Raw genomic sequence first — 17,534 nt, 5'->3', positions numbered from 1 at the left:
AAACACCTGTCCCTCAGATAATTTAATATATAAAGTATATTGTGAACAGATGGTACTGAATATTATGCCAATAAAACTTTTTTTAATCTTGTGAGTTTTATCTTTATTCACATGGCAATTACTCATTTTCATTCAAGTACCAGATATCAAAAATTCACCAGATTTGTTGTTATTTTTAGAGTTTCAAGTAGCCTTTTCACAGTGAAGTTCATTGACTGATAATGGGTAATGATGCTTATACCTGGAAATTTTTGCTGGCTAAAAATTCATGCCAAATCTCAACCTTAGCAGTGGGTGACTGATTTTTTTTTCACCACTTGAGGGATATTCTTGTGCCTATTCAATATTAGGCTTGAAGAGGAAGGTATGGATTTGGTAAAATGCCGAGTGCATTGTAAGTAGAGATTAAAGTTGAGTGAGAAGGAGTGGAGTTGTAATTACAGCAATTAAGAACTACCGGGGAGTTGAGAGATTTTTTAGTAAAGATCTCTATTACTGTAAATGTTGCAGTTAATAACTATCACACATTATAATTCTTAGTCATTAAATAATGCCTTACTTTCATTATAGATTAACTCAGGGATTCCCAAATGTTCTCAGTTCATGATGCTTTTAGTATCTCAGTAATTTTTTTATGCACTCCAAGGCAAAGAGAAATACCTAACAGTTTCATTGATTAAGTATTATGTCTTAACAATGTAGTTGGCATTTAAAATATAGGCACAAATTAAAAGAAAAATACTTTTTAATTCTTCAATAATCATTATTATTTGCTGATAGGATTGTGAGCCTATTGGATACTGCACAGCTTTTCAAACCTTGGAATCAGATTGGCTACTGCCACCCTTATTTCTTTTTTCATATCGCTTTTTTTTTTTTGAGGTTTTATTTATTTATTATTTGAAATGCAGAGTAATAGAGAGGCAGAGGTGGGTGGTGGGGAGAGAGAGAGAGAGACATTTTCCATCCGTTGGTTCTCTCCCCTAATGGCTGCAATGGCTGGAGCTGGGGCAATCCCAAACCGGCTTCTTCTGGGTCTCCCATGCAGGTGCAGGCGCCCAAGCACTTGGGCCATCTGCTGTTGCTTTCCCAGCCCATAGCAGAGATCTGGATCGGAAGTAGAGCATCCAGGACTTGAGCCGGTGCCCATGTGGGATGCCATCACTGCAGGCGGTGGCTTTACCAGCTATACCACAGTGCTGGCCCCTCATACTGCTTTTTGACCTCTACTTTTTATGACATCAATTGTTAAAAACCTAGTATCATAAAGATATGATGTCATGAATCATTGAAACATGAACATGAAACCACAAACTTCCTCTAACTAGTGGTAAGTGCAGTATGTAACAGAGGTCAACTGTTGTTCTGTTTCCCTAAAACATTAAAAATACTCCTTAGGGCCTTTGTGTGTTTTCTGTATCAACCTCAAGAACCTTGGCATACATTCTCAGTAACGTGGGGATTGCTAATTCTGATATAATGTTCCTCACTGGCATTCTGGCATGATTAGTGTCCCAATTTCTCTGTTTGAAAATAGAGAATCCTTTGTGATCAGTGGAATTTCTTTAAAAACTGAATGAATAATACTAAACTAAGGGAATAAAATATGATATTTTTCTTGATGGGAAAGTGCTTATAGCAGAGGCCTAATAGAGAAGTTATTGAATACATTTGTTTTATACAATATGTTTACTGATAATATACAATACAAAGAGAAATGAGTGAGTTAAATATTGGAACATGATAGTAAATGTGATATAAAGAAGAAGGAAGATATTACTGTGCAAAATAGTATGAATAAACAGAAAAGAAAAACCATGCTGTTACTGATTTTTGTGGAATCGATTGTCTTATAATGTACTAAGGATGTTATGATTGATGTTTAAAGATACCTGCCTATTGAACTGTACTAAACTGTACTGTGATACATAATAATTTTTTAGAATGACATGTTTTATAAGGACGTTTATTCTGACCCTTGTGAAAAATGCTATTCTTGTGTAATATTATAAGGATACATTTATAATTCCATATGTTCACAGTTTAATATGTTCTAGAACAACCATAATGTTTATAGTTCATATTTATGTTTTATTATATACAGTACATATGCTTTTCATATGTTGACTGAATTCTCAACAGTAGTCCCATGAGATCTATCCTATTTTTTTTTTGTTTTTTGCTTTACATAGGATGAAACTGAGGCATGGAAAGGTTAAGTAATTTGTCCAAGCTCACAGAGCTAATGAATGGTGGAGTCAGAATCTGAAATTTGGCGGTATAGTTCCAGAGCCAATGTTTTGAACCACTACCTAAGGGAGGAGTGAGCTTTCACCTGAGTGGTAGCACAGAAAACACTTGTCAGGAAAAAAGAAAAGTGAGTGTGATCTAAATTCCTTTTAAGATCCTAAGCTCATTAAAATATTTTATTAGTAGATAGGGTCAATGAAAGGAAGCTATATAGAATACTTTTAATTTTAAAATAAAAAGTAGTACTTTACTTAGTGTTTTATTCAATTTATGTTGTGATGAATTTAATATTAAAATTGGAATATGTTTCATAATGGGCTTAAGGGATTGGATTTTAGCAGGTAGATACTTGGAGCTCATCATGTTTTCAGGGTCATACTGATGATTAGATATGTGGACATAATCACTCTTAATCATATTAACCTTTAATATTACTGGAAATGAAAGCTATTTGGTTCAGTGAGACATCAGTATGACCTTTTCCTTGTACGGTCTGCTTCTTAATAAAGAGTGTTCTTTCATCCTTTTTTTGATACATTGTCTTATCAGCACAAAAGACCAAAGGGTATAATTATTATATATGGTTTGATTGTCTTGAATCTTCTTAAACTTCTGTATGTTTTTAGGAGGCTTTAAGTTCAAGGCTAGATAGATTGTAATTTGTATACCTAAAGGTGTTTAACAAATGCGTTAATTCTAAGTTGTTTACTGAGTGCCTAATATGTGCTTAGCATTCTGCACATTGTTTGCAGGTAGAGAGAAGCAAGGGAAGCAAAAATTGTTAAAAGTTTTCCTGGTGGTGGTTCTGGTAGAAAAAATTCAGTCAGTGATTCAGAGAGGGCTTCTCTGAGCTCCCTTATTTAATAAAGAAGTTCTTGGGGCCAGTGCTGTGACATAGTGGGTTAAGCCGCTGTATATACTGCCAGCATCCCATATAGACAACTGTTTGAGTCTCTGCTGCTCCATTTCTGATCCAGCTCCCTGCTAAAATGCCTTGGAAAACAACAGAGGATGGACCAAGTGCTTGGACCCCTGTACCCACTCAGGAGACTCAGATGAAGCTCTTGGTTCCTGGCTTTAATCTGGCCTCAGCCTTGGCCATTGCAGCCATTTGTGGAGTGAACCAGCAGATGGAAGATGTCTCTTTTCTCTTTCTCTCTCTCTCCTCCCCATCTTTTCTCTTTCTCTTTCTGACTTTCAAATAAATGTCTTAAAAAAATTTCTTTTCCCTACACTTATTCTATTTCAGTACTCAGTTTGATGTACTTGTTCAATTAAAAGACTGCTTTTTTCCAGTGATTAAAATTTTGGTTGTTATGTAAAAGAATCTTATACTTTTATGTAAAGCCAGAATTTCATGACATTTAAATATAATTTTCTTGAAAGAATTGCAAAAACTTAACACAGGTAATGATGGTTAGGAGAATAGACTTAAACTCTTATATAGATTGGAGTTTAAAACCTTTTTTTATGTGGCTTCCTTACACTGAAGTCAAGAGACTTCAGTTTCCACGTCTTTTTTTTTTTTTTTTTTTTTTGACAGGCAGAGTGGACAGTGAGAGAGAGAGAGACAGAGAGAAAGGTCCTCCCTTTGGCGTTGGTTCACCCTCCAATGGCTGCCACGGCCAGCACACTGCGCTGATCCAAAGGCAGGAGCCAGGTGCCTTTCCTGGTCTCCCATGGGGTGCAGGGCCCAAGCACTTGGGCCATCCTCCACTGCACTCCCGGCCACAGCAGAGAGCTGGACTGGAAGAGGGGCAACTGGGACAGAATCCGGCACCCTGACCGGGACTAGAACCTGGTGTGCCAGTGCCGTAGGTGGAAGATTAGCCTATTGAGCTGCAGCGCCGGCCAGTTTCCACAACTTTTAAAATGATTTTTAAAAAGCTTTTTTTAAAGGATTAGAAAAAGTGTACATAAAATATTTACTTCTAAGCTTGTCCAGTAATAGGCACTCAAAAATTATAATGATACTTTAAAAGTTCTCAAGTTATCAGAACGTTGATTAGAGGATGTGTGAGGAACAATGTATTTAATTTTAAGCATTGAAGACTTACAGAAAAGAAAGATTTATTTAGGTGAATATTTCCTTCACAGAATTGTGAATTCATTTAAGATGTTCTTGAACTGTGAGTCACCTATGACCTGTAAGATTATTATTTACCAAGGTTTAGAAAGCGATTGAGGTTATCTGTGTTTTTGAAAGTTTCATAGACAATTCTGACTTCACTTTACAGAAAATACTACAAATGAGAATATAAGCTAGAAAGATGAATGTTTTCCCATGTTTATATATGAAAAAAACACCAAGATCCAATACTATTAATAGTTTTAAAAGGTTTTGAGAAAATTTGTACATCTTTCATTTTAACTTACTATTTAATTCTAATATCTAAAAATAAATTACTTTTATTATTTTTTTTAAGATTTATGTACCTATTTTAAAGGCAGAGTGAGAGAGAGAAACAAAGAGAGAGAGATCTTCCATCTTACTTGTTCACTCTCCAAATGCCTGCAGCAGTCAAAGCTGTACCATGCCCAAGCTAGGAGCCTAGTGTTGAGATGGATTCATTCTGAGAGGAGGAGCGTGGTGGGGGCAAGAGGCTCAGAGTCACCATACACATCCCGGGGACTTGGGTGAAAGCAGGCCAGAGGCCAGCAGCCTGAAGACTCGTTTATTTCAGTTGGTACAGCAGCTTAAATAGCCAAGGCAGCCAATCCAGTCAAGGGGCAGTCTATACCCTAACCAATCACAGCCTGTTGCCAGGCAGTATCCAAAGTCATCCAATCACAGCCTGTTGCCAGGCAGGCTCTGTTGCCATGTGGTTTCCAAAGCCATCCAATCATAGCCTGTTGCCAGGCAGACTCTATTGAAGGGTGGGTTTCGAAGCCATTTCTGAGTAACTGACAGTCGCTTGCCAGTGGCCATATTGGCATGACCTTCTCATTCCACCATATCCTAAAACTCTATTCAGGTCTCCAAAGTGTGTGGCAGGGGTTTATGCATTTGTGCCATCATGTGCTGCTCTCTATAGTCTACATTGTTAGGAAGCTGAAGTTAGGAGCAAGAGCTGGGAATCAAACCTAGGCATGAAAGAATTGTTTTGAGTTAATGCATGTACAGGATTTCATCATCTCATGTTACAATTTAGGTTCTTTTCCCTTTGTTTGTGTTGAATCTTGAGAACAGTCAATATTTTCTTTATGATAGGCTTCTAAAGCTATATCACAGATTTTCTGGTGTTATTTAATATTATATTTGATTTGCACTTTAATAATCCTAAAAATAATGTGTATTGCATTTTATTTGAAAACTCAAGAAATATATATAAATATCTAACTGCATACATCAGGGTTAACCAATAATAATATTTTTTTTATTTTATACATATTTAGGGGACTTTAGAAAGTTCTTGGAAAATGCATACTGTGAAAAAAGTATACATGACTTTAAAAAATGTTTGCACCACACAAACACCTTATAATTCCATTTTTCATGAATTTTTTTGGTGTTTTCTTGTATATATTTATAGTTTGGGGTAGAATTCTCAATACTTTTTTGTGTATTCGTATTTTTTTCTTCTTCTCCACCTCTTCTTCCTTCCCAGTTCCCTGCCCCTTCTCCACCACTTCCTTCCATTTCTTTTTCTTTGGTCTGGAAATGAAAACTTAATCCTGTAAATGGAAATTATAAGAGAACAAAATAGGCAAGATGATTTTTATTCTTATTTGTTTATTTAGTATATGCATGCTGTGTCTTTGAACTACTTGTATTTAAAGATTTAACCTCATAGACAAGAGATTATTATCATACATTTATGTTTAAAGTTTAGATACTTAATAAGCATGCTCTTGCTATACAGTTATATTATATACTCTCACCTCTGGGAAGAACTCCCACTTGGTCTATTCCACTCCTAAACACATGGGTTGCACAGCTGCTATATGGTTGTGCATTGTCCTATGTGTATTAAGCAAACACAGCCTGCAAAGGGGTTGCATTTTAGAGTATTGGTAGTAGCATGGCTGGTTGGAGACCCCATAAGTGTAGCTGCCAGAATTCTGCCATCTGGCAGCAGTGTTGCTAGGCATTTCTAACCAGGGCATAAATACATTTTTGCTGAGCACTTTTCCTGTTGCCACAGCCGTGAATGCCTAGGCAGAGATATGCATAGGTGGTTATGGGAACTAACAGAAAGGTGTTTAATTAGAACCACTCTAGTGTTCAAGGTGAAATAACATACAATAAAGTATGAAGAAACACATTTGAACTTTTATGATAGATGCAAGAAGCTTGAAAAATAGTCTTTTAACTTTTATGAAGACCTTTAAATTGAAGAACTGTGGAATTATAGTGAAGCACAGTTATTTTAGAAATCAGCATCTCTATACACGGAAAGGGTAATACAGAAACAACTTTAGTTTTTAAAGTGAAAACAATTGTGATTGTCTTCATTTGATGTAAGTTGATTTCTGACTTCATTAAAAATTCCCAAAACATTGAACATAAGTCAACATTCCATGGAGAAGGAAGTATTATGCAGTTTGCATGTGTGCATATCTGCATATCGGAGCACAAAATATTGACATGATAATTGCAGTCAAGCCTGAATGAACAGTGGCCTGTGGGAATTCAGCTGGTGTTGTACCAACTGGATGGCTGCTCAGGACACAGTTTGAAATGCAAGGTGCAAGTTAGCACTTTATTCAGCACAGGCAGACATCATTTAAAAATCCTGAGGGGCAATCCTGGTGATGTGCAGATGTTAAAACAGTCTGTTCTGAAGTGCTGATATTTTTGAACAGTGTAAAAGATGGCGAGATTCTAGGTGAAAAATATTTATATGATTATTAAAGAAATACATAAACTTTTCCAACTCGTTCATGAATGTTTTACATAATAAATTTTGAGTAAATGCAGAAATATATGCATATGTAGTTAAAAGAGAAGAAATATAGGAAATAGTCATTTGATTTCTAATTATAAAGTGGAAAAGGTTGTGTTCTGTGCCTCATCTTTATATATTCAGAAATAATGTTGCACTAGTAATTATCTAACATTATTTTGTAATATATTAAACTGAGTTAGTTATAGTCTATTAAATTATTTCTCTTTTTGATGAAAACATTCATCAACAAAATATAATTTACAGTTTGAGATTTAAATGTTGTAGCATCATTCTACCCTGTGTTCTCTTCTGCACATACCTGATTGAGGAGGGAAAAACTCATTTTCATGTATAAGGCTGATTCCTCCAAGTGCAGGTTTTTGTTTTCAGATATAGTCATAAATTTTTATTATGTATTAAAAATAAAATATAATTGTTGTAAATACTGGATTATATAATAAACACTGAGTTCTGTATAAAAGCAAAAGAAATATACTAAGTATATCTGAAGCTTTAAAATATTTTATACTGAAGATTTTATGTGTTAAAATCTGTTGAGTTATTTTTGTTCAGGGTCCTAACAGGTTTTTTTCAATAAATGTTTTTATTGTAGAGTAAGATGTGTTCTTATGTATTTTTGTAACTTCTTTAAATTTTTTTGTTGGCGTATTGTTCATGAGTAAGCATTATAGTAATTCATTATGCATATTCAAAATAGGAAAATAGTTATAAAATGATTTTTGTATAAAGGATAAATATTTGATGATGATAAAATTGTCATTTTCCTAAATTTCTATTTTTACCAGCCTTACTATTTTAGAATCGAAGTGTTTACTAGAAACTGGAAATATGTTTGAAGTGAAAATCAATAATATTTTTAAAATATGCAGTCTAACAGATACTATAATCAAATGAAATGTTAGTGCAACTAGCTTTACTTTGTGTACTATTATCTGTTAATTAAGAATAATCAACTTCATTAAATTTTGCTTTTTATTTTCTTTGTTTTCTAATTCAGACCTATATCAAATCCTCATTTATAGTTAAATGTTTCTTTTAGACTCTAATATTTCATCTTGACATCTCATTAAAAATGGGCTCACACCCAGAAAATATGATTCTGTCATATTATATATGACATGATCTATAATACAGTAATATTTTGCTTCTTGATTTAGAATAATTTTTCATATTTTTGTGTTTAGAGAAATGACAAAAAGTTAGCATAGTAATTCACATGGTTAAGTACAGTAATGTGAAATGTTTAAATGGGTAGTACTCTTGGGAAAAGTGATTGGAGCTTTAAACTTGTATGTATTTGACAGCCTCACTTCACTTCATTTTTCATCCTAAAGAAGTCTGCAAATATTCTTAGCTCACATCATTATTGCACATCAGTGGTTCTAATTAGCTAAACAGGAGTTTGTCTCAGTCATTGATCATCATCAGCTTCTTGACAGTGCTTTTTTTTTTCCCTAGGAACTTTTCTATGTTTCATAAAAAATAGAGCATATATTAATTGAAATGACCAGATAGGCTAGTGATGTTTTAAACTTGAAGCAAACATTTTACAACCTTATTTTTTTCTACTATAAAAAAATATATTCACATTGTAGTACTGTTTTCTCTTGGGAATGTTTTCCTGTTATGAAGATATAGGTGTTTCATACCACCAGGAGGAGCTACTGGCTGAATCTCCATATGGGTTTTGAGTTGTGATAGTTTCTCAATTTAAAAATTATAGCAGTAGTCAACTCTGGAGTTTTTAATTATAAAATATATCATTGCAGTGCATTTTTAAAGATCTTATTTAACATTTTGTATTTAATTTTTAACCTATATTTGGAGCATTGTATCATTTTCATGAATCTGTTGAGAAGTATGTTGGCTATTGTTATTTCAGTGATTCTCAGACTTTGTGTGCATTGGAATCACTTGAGGCATTGTGTGTTAGTCTGGCTGTTGTAACAAAATACAAAAATAACAGACATTTTTCAGTGATAGTTCTGAAAGCTAAGAAGTCCATAAGTAAAATGCTGATCATTTGGGTTCCCAGAGTGGATTCTTTAGTTGGTGGTTGCTTCCTCACATGGTAGAGAGAGAGGGATCATTTTTTGAGTGTTTCATTTCATAAAGGTACTAATCTCATTCATGAGAAATCCCTGAATGGATTGAAAAACAAGGCCCATCTGTTTGCTGCCCACAAGGAAAATACTTCACCAACAAAGATACACTCAGACAAAAAGTGAATGAATGGAAAAATATATTTCATGCTGTCAGAAAGCAAAAACAAGCAGGTGTAGCCATCCTAATATCAGACAAAATAGACTTTAAAACAAAAATTTTTAAAAAGACCAAAAAAGGCATTATGTAATGATTCAGGGATTGATTCAACAGGAATATGTGACTATAATAAATGTACATGCATGATGCCAGGGTGCTGGATACTTAAAACAATGTTAATAGGTCTAATGGGAGACATAGATTCCAATAGAATAGTAATGGGGGACTTCAACACCCCACTTTTGTCAATGGATAGATTAGACAGAAAATCGACAAAGAAACCACAGATCTAATCTACACTATGGACCAAATGGACCTAACTGACATCTACAGAACATTTCTTCCTACATGTGCAGAATACACATTGTTTTCATCAGTGTTTGGACCTTTCTCTAAGATAGACCATATGCTACACCATAAAGCAAGTCTCAGCAAATTAAAAAAAAAAAATCAGTATCATACCATGCATCTTCTCTAACCACAACGGAATGAAGCTGGAAATTAACAACTTAGGAATCTCTAGAACTTATGAAAACACATGGAGATCAAACAACATGCTCCTGAATGAACAATAAATCATTGAAGAAATCAAAAGAGAAATAAAAAAATTCTGGAAGTGAATGAAGATGATAGTAAAATGTATCAAAACTTATAGCATACAGCAAAATCACTGTTAACCGGGAAGTTTACAGCAAATGATTCCTATGTCAAAAAATGGGAAAGGTACCAAATAAACCAGCTATCAGTATATCTCAAGTACCTAGAACAGCAACAACAAATGGAACCTAAAAGTAGTAGGAGGAAATAGATATTTAAAATTAGAGAAGAAATAAACAAAATTGAAACAAACCCACAAAAGATCAGTGAAACTAAGAGCTGGCTTTTTGAAAAAATAATAAAAAATAATACATCATGCCCAAAGTAACAAAAAAATTGGGGGGGGGGAGAAAATCCAAATCAATAAAATCAGAGATGAAAAAGAGAATTGACAAGATACCACAGAAAAAAGAATCATCTAGAATCACTACAAATAGCTAAATGCCAACAAATTTAAAAATCTAGAAGAGATGGGTGAATTCCTGGACACATACAATCTACCAAAATTGATTCATGAAGACTTGATAACATAAACAGACCAATAGCCAAGATGGAGTTTGTATCAGTAATAAAGACCTCACACTGAAGAACTCAAAAAATAAAATGAAAGATCTAAATCTATGACCTAATATCATCAAATTACTCGAGGAGACCATTGGGGAAACTCTGTTAAGACATTGGTATAGGCTAGGACTTCTTGGAAAAGACCCCCAAAAACACAGGCATTCAAAACAAAAATAGACAAGTGGGATTACATCATGCTAAGGAAGCACTCATTAAAGTGAAGAGGCAAATGTCAGAATGAGAGAAAATATTTGTAAAATGTGCAACGGGGAAAGGATTAATATCCAGAATCCATGAAGAGCTGAAGGAACTTAACAACAACAAAACAAATAATCCAGTTAAGAAATGGGCAGAGGACATGAATAGGAGGCATTTTTCAAAAGAGGAAACTCAAATGGTGAACAGACCCATGAAAAAATGCTCAGGATCACTAGACATCAGGGAAATGCAGATTAAAACCACAATGAGATTTCACTTCACCCGACATAGAATGCCTCTCATACAGAAATCCACAAACAGTAAGTGCTGGCAAGGATATGGGGAAAAAGTTACCCTAATCTGGAAGCTGCAATGTTGCTTTTGTTTAGGCTTTGTAGCATTGTAGTCTAGTTTTGTCCCTATATCATGTAGAAGAACCACTAGAATTCATTTTGACACTAGTAGAGATCTTGGGCTTACTACATAAAAGTGAATTAGAAAGACAGTAAATCTGTATTGAAACTAATTCCTGAAAAATTAAAAATAGATTTATAGAGTGTAGGATTTGTGTCACAGCAGGTTAAGTCACCTCTTGGGACGTCCATGTCCCCTGCCAAAGTGCCTAGTTCGAGTCCCAGCTATTCCACTCCCAGTTGAGCTTCCTGCTATTGCACGTGGGAAGGCAGCAGATGATGGTCATGTTATTGTTTCCTGCCACCCATGTGAGAGAGAAGTATGGAATTCCAGGCTCCTGACTTCAGCCTGGCCCAACCCACCCCTCCCCAACTAGTATGGACATTTGCGGAGTAAACTAGTAGGTGGAAGATCTCTCTTTCTTTCTCTTTCTCTTACTGTCACTCTCACTTTTGCTGCTTCTCTCTCACTCTCTCTTCTTTTTTTCCTCTCCTCTTTCCCCCTTTTCTGTCTCTATGCCTTTCTTTTTAATTTTTATTTATTTGAAAGGCAGAGGGAGCGATGCCTTCATCTGCTGGGTCACTCCCCAAATGGCTGCAACAACTGGAGCTGGACCAATCAGAAGCCAAGAGCTGGGAGCTTCCTCCTGATATCCCATGGGAGTACAGGGGCCCAAGCACCTGAGCTATCCTCAGTTGCTTTCCCAGGCATATTAACAAGGAGCTGGATCAGAAGTGGAGCAGCCGGGACTTGAACTGGCGTCCATATGGGATGCTGGCACTGCAAGCAGAGGCTTAATGTATTACGCCACAGCGCAGGCCCCTGATTCTTCCTTTTAAATAAATAATTAATTAATTAATTAATTAATTTGAAAATAGATTCGTGGTATATCCCAAGGAATTTGCAGAGGAATAGAAGAGTTTATGACTTTAAGTAATGCCTTGTCTTTCTCATTCTCAATTTTTGTCTGAGTTAACCCCATTATTCCTGCCCTTTGAGATTTGGTCTTTTTCTTCTTGATTTGTATAGCTTAAATGAATTTGATGTTTTGTGATATTTGTAATGTTATAATGGTAAGTTAAAAATTCAAGTGATAATTTGTGATATTTATATTAGTGACAAATCACAGGTGAATAGCTTATATTTTTTAACTAAATATTTTTATTAGCAAAAAATACTGAAACAAAAAAGTAACTTACATTGATAGGCAACGACAAAATATAAAAAGGGTATCAATTTCTGAGAGTATATTAAATTTAATTGTTAATAGAAACACAATTTTGAAAGAAATGTCAACTGAAAATAGTGGGTTGTAATTGTGTATGAAATGTGCTGTTAATGTGTGGCAAATAGAAAGTAAGAAAAATAATAAAAGTAGGATAAAGTGTGAAAGTAGAAAAAATAATCACAGTGCACTTATGAGGCTACTTTGAAAATCTGTGGAACAACAGAGTTAAAGATAAGTTTAGGGGCGGGTATTTACTCTACCAGTTAGGTTTCCTGTGTTTCTCTTGGGAGCACCTTGATTTGTTAGCTGGTTCTGCCTAACAGAAAAGCCCCTATATCATGACAGTGGTTTCATATATGTTTATGAGCACTGAATTCAAATGGTCTTTATTACTGCTAGATTGGAATCTTGTCTTTTTTGGGACCCCTTAATATGCCAGTATCTTAGAAAATTCAATTCCTCCTCTCTTCTCAACTTCCTACATTTCTTTACCCATTCTCAGTTTTTGTTGATGGATACTGTTGCTTCCTATGTCAATAAGAAAGTAGAAACTTTTAGAAGAGAGGTTTTACTATTCCCTAAATTTACATCTGCCAACAAATCTTATATTCAAATTTGTAGTATTCATATTATCTATTTTTCTTTGGAAGAACTGTTTATACTCATATCTAAGTCCAAACAAGCTGTGTGTGTTAATTACTCAGTGAGGCACTGTGCATTTCTATTTTTCTCCTATCTCATCAATACCTCTCTCTGTCCTAGATCATTCCTGTCAGCATACAAACATGTTGTTTTATCTCCCATCTTTTTTTTTAACTTTTATTTAATGAATATAAATTTCCAGTGTACAGCTTATGGATTACAATGGCTTCCCCCTCCCATAACTTCCCTCCCACCCGCAACCCTCCCCTCTCCCACTCCCTCTCCCCTTCCATTCACATCAAGATTCATTTTCAATTCTCTTTATATAAAGAAGATCAATTTAGGATAAAGATTGCAACAGTTTGCACCCACATAGAAACACAAAGTGAAACATACTGTTTGAGTACTAGTTATAGCATTAAATCACAATGTACAGCACATTAAGGACAGAGATCCCACATAAGGAGCAAGTGCACAGTGACTCCTGTTGTTGACCCAACAAATTGACACTCTAGTTTACGGCGGCAGTAACCATCCTAGGCTGTCGTCATGAGTTGCCAAGGCTATGGAAGCCTTCCAAGTTTGCCAACTCTGATCATATTTAGACAAGGTCATAAAAGACAGAGTGAGGATAGTAACCAATAATCCTAAGATGGCATTTACCAGGTTTGAACAATTATACAGCATTAAGTGGGAAAGAGGACCATCAGTACACACAGGTTGGGAGTAGAGCCATTGGTGGTAGAGTAGAGGTTATGATTACAAAGGAATGAGGCCCAAGTGCGCAAGACAGGGTCTAGAACAAAGGACAGAGTCATTATTAGAGGAGCTAAGAAAGGTGCTGTCTAAGCTACAATTAAGTATTCTGATTGAGAGGCAAATAGAACCTGACAGAAGGGGCTTGATAATAATCTGTTGGGCTTTAGGCCTTGTAAGTTAAGAGGCCCAGACCTATCTATCTCTTCACATGGGGTACATCCTAAGGGAGGTGTGAACCTCCTAGGGGAAGGCACTCTGTTGACTTTCATTACTTGGCTGGCCTGGGAGGAGAGCTGGCCAGGTAAAGGCAGGTGGCATCTCTAACAAGAAATTTACAGTTCTGCCTGCAATGTTGCTGACCCTACTTGACCATCCCCTCAGCTGCAGTGGTCACTTTGGAAGTTGGGATGAGTGAAGGGCTTTTCAGCTTAGAGCCAATAAGATCTGTGGCTCTGACCTGGGCATCCTTCAACTCCAGGGCAGGTCCATTTCCAGTGATCCAACTCTTGGCAGAGCTGCCAGGGCTCTTCACAAGCTGACTTCTGCTGAAGCCCAGGCTTACCACATTGAAAGCCACTGCAGTGGACTGTCCTGTTGGTTCTCCTTGAGGGCAGATCACTGTACAGATCAGCCATTAATGGGCCTGTCACCCATTACTTCTGATGCCTAGCTTTCTTTTCCTCCTGGTTTGTGTTAAAGCAGACCAGAGGATGCAAGTCAAGGGAGTGCCCGTGTCCCATCTCTAATCTTCGGTGGCCTGAACTACAAGTCTATAGTCACAGGCATGTTCTGTAGTAGTTTTTCTAAGGTAGACAATGCCCATGAGGAAAATTATATTCTCACTTTAAAACTTTCTTTCCCTTTAGACTGAGAGGGAGGTTTTTTCTAATTACTGTATACTTTGCTGATGGCGAAGTAAATCTAGCTATGAGATTATTATTTAAGTTCTTATTTTGGATATGTTATTACAGAAAAATGTTAGCCATCTCTTTTATAAGGTCTAAAGCTTAAATTGTGCATCCTACAGATTCTTTTATTATAGAATTAGTTTCCTACCTTGGGGAGAATAGAGAAATGAAAGAACAAGTTGTGCTTAGAATAGAGAAATGAGGGAGCAAGTCCTAGATCGCTTGCTGACAATAGCAATATTACATGAATACTTAGCAAACAGTTTCAACCATTAGATAACAACTTAAGAAAACATTTACCAGAAGGTGCAATGCCTTCTATAAATTTTAAGAATCATGTATTTGGAAACACCTCTTAAATATCTAACATGGTGTAGTTTGTTTAACCAGTAAACTTAAGCACAACCATATAAAATGTTTTTAGCTTTTTTCTACCAACAAGTATAAAACATGTGATGCAGAGATTCAGGTCACACGAATTAAAATGTATCTTTGATTAATTTTAGCAGCTTAAATTTATGGACAATCTTATCTATAAGCCAATTAAAATAAAACTCTTAATAAAATTTTCCCATGTAGGCCGGTGCCGTGCCTTAACAGGCTAATCCTCCGCCTTGCGGTGCTGGCACACCGGGTTCTAGTCCCAGTCTGGGCGCCGGACTCTATCCCGGTTGCCCCTCTTCCAGGCCAGCTCTCTGCTGTGGCCCGGGAAGACAGTGGAGGAAGACCTTTCTCTCTGTCTCTCTCTCTCTCACTATCCACTCTGCCTGTCAAAAAAAAAAAATTTTTTTCCCATGTGGACATACAATATGTACACATATATAAGAAAGCATAATAGACCAATATAGCAATTTTAATAATAGCTTTTAAAATCTTTAACTCTTTTTGTAGATTGCCAATTGATTTGAATTGCTTTTTGTTTTTAGTAACCTCAGTTAACCATACTTTCTCTCAGTTGGTACTGTTAATACATTATTGGCTTCATTGTTTACAGAGCCGTCCCAAAGTACTGAATACAATCGAAGTGGCTGGAAAAAGTCCATAGGAACCTATAGGAGGACATCTAAACACAGAACCAACAACACTTTAGTTTTATGAGCAGCAAATCCTATATAACTGTGGATGACAAAAGACTTTAAGTTGCCATGTTTAAAATTATAAACTCATCAACCAACAAGATCACTTGCTTACTTCACAGTATTTTTGAAAGCACCTGTAGGATTTTACAAGTATTTAACCCTTTAGGCCTTTGGGGCTTTCTCATTAAGATCACTATCATGTCTAGTAACACAAGATCATTAGACTTTTTAATTCTCAAACATTTGTATTAATAGCATTTTTCATTATAGAAACTTAAAATTTGGTACCACGTCACATCTTGACAGTACTTCTAATATAATCCAAATAGCCTGATTAGTTGGTGTCTCTATAAGATGAGAGACATAGGTGCTTCGATTTTTTTCAGTTGGAACCAAACTGGAAAAACCAAAGTCCAAGATTTACTGGAAATTTTAGAGTGCAGATTGTATGAAACTTTGATTTTTTGAATGCCTGTCAAGAATGCCAAGAAGGCTCAAAATCCAAAATATCTGGTTGAAATAAGATTCCTTAAAATCATGACATAACATAGACCAAATTTGATCATTGTTACAAGGTGATTATTCAAATCTTTGAAAATAAGCACATATTTAAATAACCCACAGCTCTTAATAAAAATTCAGCTGTTTTTGAACAACTAGAATTTAATAGACATCAAGAGAACATAATAGATTAACACATTGCTTTAACAGAGCATCAGAGTTTAATTCTATGTCAAAGAGAAATTGAGCTTCCTGTGATCTTTTGCTGTGAGGTTTCCTTCCTTTACCTTCTTTCATATTGATGACCATGTTTCTGTGTTTCTGTGTGTAACACATTTGTAAGCATCATTTGCAGGGCAGGACGAGTGGCAACGAATCCTTGCAATTTCTGTTTGCTATAAAAAGACTTTATTTCACCTTCATTCACAAATGAGAGCTTTGCAGGATATAATATTCTGGGCTGGCAGTTTTTCTCTCTTAGTACCTGGGCTATGTCTCGCCATTCCCTCCACGCTTGTAGGGTTTCTGATGAGAAGTCTGCTGTGAGTCTAATTGGAGATCCCCTGAGAGTAATCTGACGTTTCTCGCACATTTTAGAATCTTTTCTTTATGTTTCACTTTGGTGAGTTTGATTACAACATGTCGTGGTGAGGATCTCTTTTGGTCATGTTTATTAGGGGTTCTAGAAGCTTCCTGTACTAAGATGCCTCTTTCCTTCTCCAAACCTGGGAAATTTTCTGCTAGTATCTCACTGAAAATGCCTTCTAATCCTTTCTCTCTTCCCATGTCTTCAGGAACTCCTAGAACCCGAATGTTAGGTTTTTAAATAGTATCCTGTAGATTCCTGACAATATTTTTAGATTTCTAATTTCCTCTTCTTTTCTTTGGTTTGCCTGTTTCCTTTCCTGTTCTCTGTCTTCTAAGTCTGATATTCTCTCTTCTGCTTTGCCCATTCTGTTTTTAAGGTTCTCTAATGTGTTTGTCATTTGATCTATTGAATTCTTCATTATGGTTTCTTGTCACTATCACAGTTTCTTGTTCTACTAGTTGTTTTATTTCATTTTGATTCCTCCTTAATATTTCATTTTCATGAGAGAGATTTTCTATCTTGTCCTTTAAGGATTTCTGTAGTTCAAGAATTTGTTTTTGAGAACTTCTTAATGTTCTTATCAATTTTTTGAGATCTGCTTCTTGCATTTCTTCTATCTCATCATCTTCATAA

At 35.6% G+C, this 17,534-nt stretch overlaps 1 protein-coding gene across 10 annotated transcripts in view; it reads left to right on the top strand.

Annotated features, from left to right (window-relative positions):
* LOC133771829 (endophilin-A1) overlaps positions 1-17,534 on the top strand; it is a 717,118-nt gene that overhangs the window by 76,611 nt on the left and 622,973 nt on the right. The window lies entirely within an intron of this gene.

Source organism: Lepus europaeus, chromosome 12 (assembly GCF_033115175.1).
Source record: "Lepus europaeus isolate LE1 chromosome 12, mLepTim1.pri, whole genome shotgun sequence".
NCBI lineage: Eukaryota > Metazoa > Chordata > Mammalia > Lagomorpha > Leporidae > Lepus > Lepus europaeus.
This window is presented reverse-complemented; position numbering and strand designations above follow the sequence as displayed.